Here is a 13438-nt window from a genome sequence, read left to right as displayed (position 1 = left end):
TGCCTTGGCTTTGTGGTTTTAGTGGCGTTCGAATCGCAGCTTTCTTCATGTAGTGTGTCAACACAATATGTTTGACACTACTACAAAGGTCACTGGAATTATTTGATGCAGCTCAAAAGTCAATACTGGCTTGATAAGATTGAATGAAATAGATTACAGTGAAGCCACGGCGTACGTTATGAATGCTGGACACCGGTGCTAGTTGTAAGTGATCCTGAATGCCATGTGTAGTTCAAGTGATGACTCACATCATGAAATCAAAGTACTGCGTTAGCACCTGCAGAGCCTCACCATAACTTATTGAGTTCTTTCTTGGCTCATGTGCCACCTCTCCACGAAGTTCATGGGGATAAAGTGGTGCGGGAACTAGTTCACTGTGTGCTGCAGCTGGAAGAAGTCAACGGGTGTCTTGGACTGTTCATTTTTATCCACCTCCCTCCAAGTAAGACCTCTTTGTGAGTTTATGCTTGGTGGTGGTAATAAATTAAGGGGTAAAAAGTAGCTGATGGTATTTGGCTTGTGAACCTGACAGCCTTCTTGTGAAAATACTGAAAACCTGATATTAATGCTTAAAAAAAAAAATTCTATTTAAAACCATTTGAATCCAAAGCAGAGCGTTAATCTGTTTGAGGTTCCGTTGCATTCTTATCATGTTTGTTTACCCAGTGATCAATCGGTTGCAAGAGCAGTAGTCAGCTACAAATTATGTGCGAGCACGAGCGCTTACCACGGCGCACTCGTACTCAGCTGGTTTTGATGCAGCGATGGGATCACGGGACAACTCTTGGACGCCAGTGAAAGGTCTGTGGACTGTGGCGGTCTGCTGCAATCCTCTGTGGGTGGGAACACGCTCCAGTGTCCTCAGCAAAACAAAAGCTGCTCTACAATGTTGCAATAAGTAGGTCCAACCTCACTGCAGCGGGCTAACGGCGCCTGTCGGCTGAGTCCGAGACGCCATTTCTCCACCAGATGTATTTGTAAGATTTGGTAGTGCAACAACTTCAAAGTCCCACTTGATTGTTTTTGATTGTACGATTATTCAATGCTGAGGTCTTTTTCTCGTATTTCTGGAGGGAAAAGATATTATCATTCAACCACACTTATTTAATTGCAGCAATTGGAGCCACTCTAATTGGGCCTGGCCTTTCATCTGTAATGGTAATGATTATGAGATTGTTGCTGACCAGTCTAGTCTGATGAGCGAACGGGATGATATCATTGCTTTCGCTTCAATTTTGTTCACGTTTAATATAAAGCATCTAAGCACTCAATGCAGTAACCTAAGTATATAGCTAAATGATGCAAAGGATCTTTTATTTCCTATATATATATATATATATATATAACCAATTTGTTTGTATGTACTCAAGTTGTTCATCTTGATGTTTGCCACTGATCTGATCTTTGTAATGGAGGTCTTGAATAAGTAAACAGTGGATGCCTGCATACAATGTCAACAGGCTTTGTCAGACATTTAAAGAGCATCTAATCGTGTTGATTTAAGCAATTAAACATGAAGTTGCCCTCTGCAAACGCTGAGTGACTGTATCGTCTTAATGATTATCTGCAGAGCCTTATCCTCAAAGCTTTTTCCATGGCCCGATAAAGGGGATTTTTGTCAGTCATTACGCGGTTAAATGTCTGACTCTTTGGGAGAAGAAAAAAGGTTTGAGAGACGTTAGGTGCATTTCAACCTATTTTAGTTCCTGCGGTCTAGAAATGCTATCAGGGTGCTCTTAACGCATGTTAAACAACATAATTTATCCTCAAATGGTACCTCGTCCCTCTCGGTGTAAAGAATGCAAGTACAAGCCGACCGACTTTTGACCCACAAAATTGTTAGTGAGGTCTGAAAATGAGCAGTTGCTAATTTTAAATGCTTGTCAGTTCAACGTTCGTGCATTTCTGATCATGTTGAATTAACCTTATAATTATGTCACGCTCAATGACAATGGTATTGCGCAGTGTCTATCCACCAGTAGAAACACCGTGTTCCTTTATAAATGTCTGTTCAGACTATCGTTCTTCGCCCTGATCACGTCCAACAAGACGGAGAGTTCTAGCATGAGATGCCATCCAACAATGCGGACTGTGCCCACTATAGGAGCTGTTTTGACAAGGATTATCGCTTTCATCACAATGAAATTTATAACAACCCCCAGCATCCGCAGACCTCATATCTCTCCTAAAGAACTCTGCTTACAAATATGAGCGTAATGCTGGTAGTTTGGTTTCTCACCTTCTCCTGAGTAGGAGGAGGGGAAAAAAAAACCTCAAACATTAAAACATCTCGTTATCTTCGACCCATATTGCAGGCTGACTCTTGCACAGGAGGCTGGGCCATGAAAGTCTCACCTGCATAGTGATGCTGAGGAATGGGTCCTCAAATAAGCAAATAACACGTAGCACAGACAACTTCGATGGGCCACAAATGGATCTACCTGAATGTCACTTTTCGCACCAGCGTTTACCACAAATAACTATATATTATGTTATACTAACACAAATTAAATAATTTAAGTCATCTAGTGGAGTATAATATACTATATGCTACATTACCAGATTTTAGTTAACAATGTTTCTACTACTTTAACATGGTTTTAATGTCTGTTTAAATCGTAAGTTTACTGTAAGCTATTCAGTAGCTTATTGAGGCTTTTTTTTTTCATTCAGACGGAATAGTTGTGGTGTAAATATCTATTTTATAATCCTTGTGTCACCCCATAATTGCGTCTGATGAAAAAAAAAAAATGCACGTTATTCCAGCTATACTATGCTGCGAGTCAAGTTCACACCATGCATGCACTTCCTTAACGGGAAGCAAATTTGCCAAAACAAAATGAGTCACTGTATTATAAATATATATATTAAAAAAAAAGATTTTCTTCCATTTCTTAATGGATGTTAACATATTCATCAAAGCCCTACATGAACTTGTCAAGCTGCCTGATTTAGTAGAAAAATAACAGAGGGACACTGAGCACAAGAAAAGACCCAAGGTCAAAAATCATCACACAACATTTGCATCAAGAGTAAGGCAAGAGAGGCAAAAAAAAGAAAACCAAGGTTGTGGCTGAACAGCATTTTCCTCCTATTACTTTTGTGAATGCTTAAGTAGTTCCAAAAAGCCACCCACACTTCACCACGTAGGGAGAAACCAGTCTCAAAGTGGCACCTATTTATGGAGTTTGTGACTGCCAGAGAGACATTCCAGCAACGGTGAAAAAACCCATTGAGTGGAGCTCATCCATCATCCTAAAGCCATTGGCTTTAAAACAGAAGCAGTGAGGTTATGATTTGGAAGCACGCTTTGCTCGCATTGGCCCCCCACTTTCGACTTCCCTCATGTCAAGAACTCCCCTTTGCAATACAGCACAATGGTATCTTCCATAGTTTGAGTATGCCCTTCATTCGTGCAAAATGTGCGTGAAGAGGTCAGTGTTGAGCTGACGTCATGAACTCTGCTTCACCTGTGCAGGGTGCTGCAAAGAAAGATGCAGCTGGTGGCCCCTGCCACACCTGCCTTGATTCCAGTTAACTCGTCTTCTCACTGCTTCTGCCAAGTATGCAAACAGTTGTACTATCGGTGTGAAAATCAGGCCAGTAGTCAACATGACAATGTCCATTCAACACGGTCAAAAAAAACCGAAGCGACACTCCCTCTTGGTGTGAGGGCAAGCTTAGCGTGATAACTGCTCAGCTTGTTAGTTATGATTAGTGCAGCTCAAGATGACTGAAGCGATGAATCTGAACTCTAAACAAGCCCATACAGTGGCAGCTGGTTAGAGTTCCAAAAATTATACGGTAACCTACACTGTAACCTACTTTAATTATGAAAATTGTGATGCGGTGCCAATGCAAAAGGCGGAACTAATGCGCATGGCTCAACATTCTAGTCCAGCGGTGTCCAAACCAAGGTTATTATAGTAAACGAATTTTTAAAATTTTAAATAAAATTTTCGTAAATGAAATAAAATAAAAACAAGAATGTTTAAAAAAAACGTTAACTAACTTAAATGAAATTTTATGTTTGCAAAACTAACTATAATTATTGTGAAAATGTCCTTTTTTTTCTCTTTGTCAATTAATTTCATACATGAGCTTTCAGCACTGATTTTAAATGTATTTATTTCGTAAAAATACAAACGGATATGGGAGGAAGGACGGTTGAACAGTCCTGAGAGAATTGTCGTTCACTTACTATGTGTTCACTTACTATGTGTCGCCTAGAAGAGACGCCATCAGGCAGCCCCCGTCATCTTGAAGCTAACTTTTACATCCGAGCTGTTTTGGAAGCTACGTGTTGCTAACGGAAACGGCTAAGACGGCTACCGACGAGCTAGTGCCTTCGCGGAACCTGCACGTCAGTTATGCCTCCAAAACTCAGAGAAACGGACAACTGCCGAGAGTTTACTGCCACAAAAAGGCAGATGTGAAAGCAGACGAGGAGTTTGTCTCGCTGACACAGCAGGTGGTGGAACTACGGCAACAACAGGATATTTTCACAGCACTACTTCAGCAACAGCAGGAAAACTTGAAAGCCGTTGTCACAATAATGGACTCAACAAACAAAACAGACTTTCATTGGCGATAGGTTAGAGTTAGGGTTAGGAATCATCTGTGCGATAATACATCACAAATGGCAATCCTACAACTTTACAACAGAGTGAAAGATGACAAAAGGAATCAATAATTTTATGTTTAAGTGATTTTTTTTTCTTAACAGAGACAGGTTTTGTTTATGGTTGTGATTGTTATTCATGTGCATTTTTTTCTAACAGACTGATAGATTTTTTTTTACTGTTTTTCTTTTGTCTTTTTCATTTATTTAGGATATTTAAACGTTTTTGACATTCTATTTAACATGGTAATCAATATTCATGACAAGTGAAACTTTCTTGCATTGGAAAGGGTGTACTTGCATCAGTATGATATTACAACCCCAATTGCAATGAAGTTGGGACGTTGTGTTAAACATAAATAAAAACAGAATACAATGATTTGCAAATCATGTTCAACCTATATTTAATTGAATACACTACAACGACAAGATATTTAATGTTCAAACTGATAAACCTTATTGTTTTTAGCAAATAATCATTAACCTAGAATTTTATGGCTGCAACACGTTCCAAAAAAGCTGGGACAGGGTGGCAAAAACATTGAGAAAGTTGAGGAATGCTCATCAAACACCTGTTTGGAACATCCCACAGGTGAACAGGCTAATTGGGAACAGGTGGGTGCCATGATTGGGTATAAAAGGAGCTTCCCTGAATTGCTCAGTTATTCACAAGCAAAGATGGGGCGAGGTTCACCTCTTTGTGAACAAGTGCGTTAGAAAATAGTCGAACAGTTTAAGGACAGTGTTCCTCAACGTACAATTGCAAGGAATTTAGGGATTTCATCATCTACGGTCCATAATATCATCAAAAGGTTCAGAGAATCTGCACGTAAGCGGCAAGGCGGAAAACCAACATTGAATGCCCGTGACCTTCGATCCCTCAGGCGGCACTGCATCAAAAACCGACATCAATGTGTAAAGGATATCACCACATGGGCTCAGGAACACTTCAGAAAACCAATGGCAGTAAAGACAGTTCGGCGCTACATCCGTAAGTGCAACTTGAAACTCTACTATGCAAAACAAAAGCCATTTATCAACAACACCCAGAAACGTCGCTGGCTTCTCTGGGCCCGAGCTCATCTAAGATGAATCCTAATACTGCAAAGTAGAAAAGTGTTCTATGGTCCGATGAGTTTCAAATTGTTTTTGGAAATTGTGGACGTCGTGTCTTCCGGGCCAAAGAGGAAAGGAACCATCCGGACTGTTCAAAAGCCAGCATCCGTGATGGTATGGGGCTGTGTTAGTGCCAATGGCATGGGTAATTTACACATTTGTGAAGGCACCATTAATGCTGAAAGGTACATACAAGTTTTGGAGAAACATATGCTGCCATCCAAGCAACGTCTTTTTCATGGACGCCTCTGCTTATTTCAGCAAGACAATTCCAAACCACATTCTGCACGTGTTACAACAGCGTGGCTTCGTAGTAAAAGAGTGCGGGTACTAGACTGGCCTGCCTACAATCCAGACCTGTCTCCCATTGAAAATGTGTGGCGCATTATGAAGCGTTAAATACGACAACGGAGACCCCGGACTGTTGAACAGGTGAAGCTGTACATCAAGTAAGAATGGGAAAGAATTCCACCTGCAAACCTTCAACAATTCGTGTCCTCAGTTCCCAAACGTTTATTGAATGTTGTTAAAAGAAAAGGTAAACATGACCCTGTCCCAGCTTTTTTGGAACGTGTTGCAGCCATAAAATTCTAAGTTAATGATTATTTGCTATAAACAATAAAGTTTATCAGTTTGAACATTAAATATCTTGTCTTTGTCGTGTATTCAATTAAATATAGGTTGAACATGATTTGCAAATCATTGTATTCTGTTTAACACAACATCCCAAAAAATATTGACAATAATATTTCTAGGCAATCATTTTTGGGACACATTTTCATCCAGCAAAATTTGTTACTGTCACAGGCCTAACTACACTAAATCATAAATTGGTTTTATAAAGAGCTTTTCAAGATATGCAAACACACAAACAAATGACAAAATTTACAAATAAAATATGAATAAAAAATTCTCCCTGTGGATAAAGATAATTCTGTCTCAGAAGCAAAACTGGTTTCCTCCACTTTCTGCTCCATGTCAGGTCTGATTTGTGAACATATCACATGAATGATATTCAAACTTTAAAGAGTGAAAACTTACTACAGACTGCTCTTGTTGTTTTGGTTCTGAATGTGGAGATGTGCAGAGGCGCCTCTATTCTGGTGGGATACAGGGCAATCTCACGGCCACCCCAAAATTTAAAAAATCTAGGATCTGTCATTTTATGGAAAGAGTTCAATATAGTGCAACGGGTATTTCAAAATGTTTTTTATTAACGACTGAAGGAAACAACGCTCGGCAACACTCGGTCAACATTGGCATAACACACCGTGTCGCATGTAAAGTCGAGCTTTCAAAAAAAAAATTAAAAACACACCAGTAAAATAACACTGTTACACCATAGGATGCTTTAGTGCAGGGATGTCAAATTCATTTTTGTTGCGGACCACATCGTAGTTATGGTTTCCCTCAGATGGCCGTTGTGAATGTGAAAATGTATGATTGCCTCATATTATTACATATGCACAAAGAATTGATGAATAACTCGTTTTGAAATCAGAAGCCAGTAAAAATGTGTTTGTTTAACTATTATTCAGTTTATTTTGAAAGGGGGGTAGGTATCAAAAAATGCTTGTAATATCTCATTGTGACTAAAACTGAAGTGCAATTTTGGTATTTTAGCAAGAAACACAAAGTCGAAGCACATGATTTGCTTTTGAGGGCCACATAAAAGGATGTGGTGGGCGGTATATGGCCCCCGGTCCTTGAGTTTGACACATGTGCTTTAATGCGCAGCACCACTGTAAAAAGCAGTGAAGAATACGTTTTGTTGATATACGTCACGAGCTTGTGGTTACCGTCCACCTGACAAGAAGCACTCAAAACGAGCAAGAAACAATTACCATAAACAATGTTGTTTTGTCAAGATATCTTCTGGTCAGGAAATGGTGTTAGCTGTCTTTATGAATTATAACAGCAGCCTGCCAGTCAGCCTGAGTTGATTACATGTTGCTTTCTAACGTTAGTTAACCTTATTGCAACACAAAACCAAGCAAGCCAGCAACAGTAGGCCATTACAAAACATCTTATTTTTATGCTGGGCTGCTGAAATGTTGGGTCTTCCTCTCTATTGCTTTTTGTCTATCGTTCAAAATGAAGAGACACAAACTATTGTCGAAATTGCTTCACTGTATTCTTTATTCTTGCTATTCGTTGTATTGATTAATTATATTATTATTGCATTCAGTACATTTCATTTTACTCGAAAGCCTGATCAGGGACATAGACTGCTAATTAGCTGAAGCGAGACATCTTAGATTCATCGCATGCATTTTTCCCGAAGGCAATGATATATGTTTCATCCCTGTGAAATAAACATTGTTTAATCGTCATTTTAATGTCAATAAAATACGAAGTAACACCCACAAACACGCACGCATGAACACATGTACAATAAGCAGGCAACATTTATTTTTTTTTACATCAGAAACAGATGGCCCAGTGTGGACGCACATTTAGCCTGTGTCTTAGGATCTGCTTGTACGTCACTCGCAGCCTCCTGACTCTCAGGCTCTTCAACTGTCTAACTTTCCTGTGCCCCGTCTCTGAAAACCAGTGTCTCCCAAGTGCCATGGTGCTCTCTCTGAGGCACTCTCAACTTCTGTCTTCTCTTCTAATCTCTCAACCCCAGCATCTGCCATTGTCTCAGTGTCTGCCGCATCGTTATTTGAGTGCAGCTTGATCCTTTATTTTTTTATTAACACACTATAACAGCTGTCTAGATGAGGCTGTAACATGTTGAGAGAAGCTCAGTTGTTGACGCGGCGGTAAAAAAAAGGATCTGTATGTGCATTACTGTATATCTGGCCGAGGGCAACTCCTTCAGTCACTGCACACGTCTGATAAAAACTATACAGACCTCCATGCTGACCACGGAAGCTGTGCAGAGTCCTTGAAATGTGCGGGTAACAACATGCTCACACAGGAGGTTTGGCGCGGAATGAGTGCTCATTGCACTATTGCCTCTGAACTTTCCAAGAGTTTAAAAAAGAGACCTCTGACCACTGACAACCACAGAGACAGCAGGACAAAGCAGACAGTTGTTATTCCGGTCAAAGTTGCATAGAGATAAACGTTCTGCACATATGTATATGCAGTATTTCAGCCATGTGGCAACCGGGGTACGTTAAAGCTGTCTGAATTCAAATATGTAGCCATACTGTGCCCTAATGATAGTTGACCACTTACAGGAAAGACTCAATCACTACCTCAAATTAAATAACCATCTTTAAAAAAATAAATTGAAATAAATGTTTGATAACATCTGATTTAAAAGTTAAAGAAAATCTGTGTTTGTATTCAATTTTTCTCTACAGTATGTTACAAGGCTACTATCTTGTTTAACAGGGATGGGTGGGGGAGGGCCTTGTGCAGTTTATGTGTGTTCGTCAAGCCTCTGGATAATTGCAATGAGGAATGGCACCCTGTAGAGGGCAACAATGCCTTGAGGTGAACGTCCCTTCCTCAGATTGAAGAAGAGGAAGAAGAAGGAGGGGGCGGGCCGGCGGGGTGCAACAGACAATGAGAAGAGACAAACATAATGGCGGAAAAGAGAGAAGACAAAATGAAAAAAGTCTTTTAAAAAAAAATGCTTTCGGTACTAGAAATGTATTGGTAAGGTAAGAAAGGTAAGAAAAATATTTCTGCGACCGACAGGAATGACGCCTTAGATCATGCGGGGGAATAAAGGATGACGCACCGTGCCAATTGCTTTGCAACAAAGCGATCGCGCAAAATGGCGACCCATACATATGGCGAGATGCTCTAGGCCGCTTGCCAACGGATCGTCTGCCGATCAGGATTTGAGTAAATGGGATCCGGAATCATGATGAGTGAACTCCGTCTGGATAGCCAGTCGAGCTTCATCCTGAGTTTACGCCGACGGAGACGAAGGTAACTCGTTTGCAACTCGCGTTAGCTACATTTAGGGAACAAACACGCAATCCTTGTTACATCAAAATTTAGTCCCACTAGTTCACATTACAATGTAAAATCTTTTGGCAGTACTGATTTGAATTTTCCATTTACAGCTCGTCCATCTTGCAGTTATGCAACACCCGCGAGTCCAACGTCTTTTAGGATTGCGACGAAGAAAAGTAAGTTTTTTTTTACCCGTGCAAAAGTATTCTCTAGTAATCGTATGTATTTTTTCAAACTTACAGGTTATGCATCCAGCAGACGTTCGACTCCCATTCCAGTACGCAGTGCAGACAAAAAAAGGTAATTGAAAGCTTTTTTTTCTCTACGTCACACGACAGCAATTTCAACAATGTATTTTTATAGTAATAGTTACATTTCTAAACTGCACAGGTTGTGCCTTGAGCAGAAGTAGTGACTGCTTTTAAGGAGAATGACAACCACACAAGATCCAATTCACTGCCAACGGAATAATAAAATTTAGATGTGGATAAAACTTTGCTAGATTTTATGTGCAAGGTAATAAAAACCTGGACTGTTGAGCAAACAGTAGAGGAGGAGAATTTGGAGGAAAAAAGTGCAAGTGTGGGAGGCCCATTTTTTCATGCATTTTTGTCTAATGTAAATTCTGAGATTTTAACAAAAGAAAATAAATATTGGTGTCAGTCATTGTTCTGCTTGATGTGTCTGCTTTCTCAAAAAGGCTGTTTTCTGCGGATTCTTTTCTTCCAGAAACAGATTTGGCTGAAAGTAGCCTATATTTGACTGCTGATTACTAAAGAACTGTATAAGCTAGAGACCAACCTTTTTTTTCTGTTGAAATGAGATTGTCTGATCTTTCTTTTGGTGGTTTTGGTGTTTACATCTTCATAGTACATAATATTCAGTGGGGCTTGAAAAATCTGTGAAATTGCCTCGAAAATGCCTGGCAGTCAGGAAAGGGCTGGCAGTGAATGAGTTAATATTAGCAGCCACAGCTAGCCAACGTCACTGTACTGATTAATCGCTAATCACTAATCGCGATTAGCTACAATGCTAATTTGAACAAAACGGACAGTCATTGTTTGTTTCACACATCCAGACAGATGTAATTACCCCTTGTGCATCCATAACACATTACTTACTTACTATATCAGAATCAGAATCAGAATCAGAATCATCTTTATTTGCCAAGTATGTCCAAAACACACAAGGAATTTGTCTCCGGTAGTTGGAGCCGCTCTAGTACAACAGACAGTCAATTTGTAAATAAGCCTGAATTGAGCCGAATCGTATCCACAGAACATCATGCAACAACAACAACAAAAACAATTAAATAAAGGTTAATTTCACCTTTGAATAATTAAAAATATGTTTAACAGCAACATACATTGGAATTCTGGAGAGTGGATGGTCGGCAGTCTGTACTCCGCAATTGAGTGGTCATCAATCCAGGGTGTCGTCTCTTCAGATAAAGTACATGTGTTAATCTGATAGTTTTAAATTTTGTTTTCGAAACAAAATACCTCATTCAAAAAGTAAAGAATAAAACGTAAAGGGTAATTTTATTACTGTCAAGTATACACAATACCTATTTTGATAATTTGGCACAATCGAAAAAAACAACCTCTGCATACAAAATCGTCTCTCTTTTATTAACTTGCATCGTGCTTGTATTGAGAGGAAGACAAAAAAATCACTGGAAATCACCTTATCTGATTGTGTTTTGTCAGATTAGATGGCAAGTTTTTGAATGTCCGGTTTTAGGCTGGCACGAGACACAGCGTAATCATACTTGTAGCCAACAACATCAAACAATTCTCTTAAATATGACCAAGGATGGGGAATATCTTGCTTCACGGAATCTGTTGAGGCATCATTAGCAATCCTCCCTGGTTCGCGTTCCTTCGTGTCACTGCTGCCCCTGGTCTCTCTGCCTTATATGCACCAAAGAGCTCAATCAATCAGTGATTGAAGTTCTCAACTGCGGTCAACTTTACCTCTCTTCATCTATGCCGTTTTTTTGGTTTTTTTTTACATCACGTCATCATCCGCAGAAGTTGAAAAAAGTAAAAACACGTTTGACGAAAGTATTGTCGTTCCTCGTATAATGACTTCCAAAATAGTCTAGTCTTATAATTGAACTTTGAATGTTCAAGGTGTGGTTTCACACCAGAAGACAGGCTTGGCCTCGATCCTTCTCTCACTGAAATGCTTGAGGTAGCCCCCCCACCCACACCTTCTCTGGTCATGTTCAATTGGCTTCTGCTACTGTTCCCCCTGTGCTTCTTTTTGTAAACAAAAATGCTGCTGAAGGCCTGCTTCTTACTGTACCTCGAATAATACTTCTGTCGCTTTTTATAAGACGCTTTGGATCAATTTGAACTCGCTGTGTATCATATTGGACAGCGCAAGCACAAAACACACATTATGTCCAAACCACAGATGTAACATTTAATCAGCCATGAACAAAACAAGACAACATCAGGAAGCAATGACTCAATGACCTTTGAAGAGAGCAAGGAGAAATATTAAGAATGTGGATCAGAGTGGGCTTAGCCTGCTGCATGGCTAGCAGCAGGGTCCCTTTCCAGTAGTTCACAGCTTTAACAAGTGTGATTAGGAGTGACCTGGGGAAATGCTTTAACGACTGCTGCTTGACTGTGTTTCAACACTGAACGGGTGGGTGGTCTGACGTGACTGGGAAGGGACAGTACTCTCATGTGCCGCCTCCTAAATGGATGTTTCAACAGAACAACAAACACTTTTCTTTTCACCATCTCAGGGAGGCACCAGAATAAGTCAAATTGTATATTTATCCACTGGTCCTTAATCACTGTGGTGTGGTGAGTCTGCTGATTTACTAGAGATAATATTTAGAATCCTAATACTGCATACATGTACAGCGTGTTAACTCTTTGTATCCTTCAATGTGGACGGCGTCAGAAATACTGATTTACATTACAGATTTGTTGACTACACATCCGTTTTTCCCTAGGGGGAGTTGAACCACAGCTCTGCGTAGATACTGTAGTACTGTTTCAGTGACACACTCCTAATAACCATCGCAGACTTTTATAGCGGGCCCGCGGGGCGCCACATCTCTCTGCTCACCGCGGCCTCTGAAGCCAATGTCCGAGTGTCACTTGCTTCATCTGCAATTAATCAAGCATCACGGGTTTGTTGGGTTTGCCCCGTCTGTCCCTCCCCATAGCCCCTGCTAGGTTTATGGTCAAACACAGAGCCGACGCCAGGCTTTAAAAGACTCCTGCCACTCAATGGGCTTTTCAAGTTATGACCCACCCCTAACACTCTATAAATACAGTAGATGACTTGAGCAAAGAACATGGTATATTGACAAAAAATCTGAAATGGAATCTCTAGAGGGCTTTGATGACACAGAAAACTAATGGTGTTATTACAAATCCTCAATCAATCATTACCTTATGACTTACCTTGGCCTAGTAGAAGATTTTGTCATCTTTCTTCCCATTGTTTTCATTTATTGACGTCCAATTTTATTTTTTATGTTTTCACTTTTGTTTGTGTTTGTTAACACATCACTTTCAATGAAAGTAACTTGAAATAATGCCTCTCCAGATAATATATTCGATCACGTCACATGAAGGACACTTACAGTATGAACATCATTACCTATCGGGTAATAGCTGAAAACATGCCTGTCGATTAAATGGATGTTGCAAAGTCTACATCATGATACAACTGAAAAAAAAACTCCCTTAAATCGAACGTTGATTTTGATGTCAGAGATTTTGAAACTCCGAGAACAGGTTCATGGTTAAT

At 40.0% G+C, this 13438-nt stretch overlaps 1 long non-coding RNA gene across 1 annotated transcript; it reads left to right on the top strand.

The window, feature by feature from the left end:
- Positions 1-317: 317 nt before the first annotated feature.
- On the top strand, positions 318-9950 carry LOC133487374 (uncharacterized). The gene is made up of 4 exons (XR_009791296.1): positions 318-442; positions 9395-9631; positions 9785-9834; positions 9901-9950. It is a non-coding gene; the product is annotated as an uncharacterized LOC133487374 (long non-coding RNA).
- Positions 9951-13438: the final 3488 nt, after the last annotated feature.

Source organism: Phyllopteryx taeniolatus, chromosome 13, assembly GCF_024500385.1.
Source record: "Phyllopteryx taeniolatus isolate TA_2022b chromosome 13, UOR_Ptae_1.2, whole genome shotgun sequence".
Classification (NCBI taxonomy): domain Eukaryota; kingdom Metazoa; phylum Chordata; class Actinopteri; order Syngnathiformes; family Syngnathidae; genus Phyllopteryx; species Phyllopteryx taeniolatus.
Note: the sequence above shows the minus strand (reverse complement) of the source record. Positions and strands in the feature narration are given on the sequence as shown.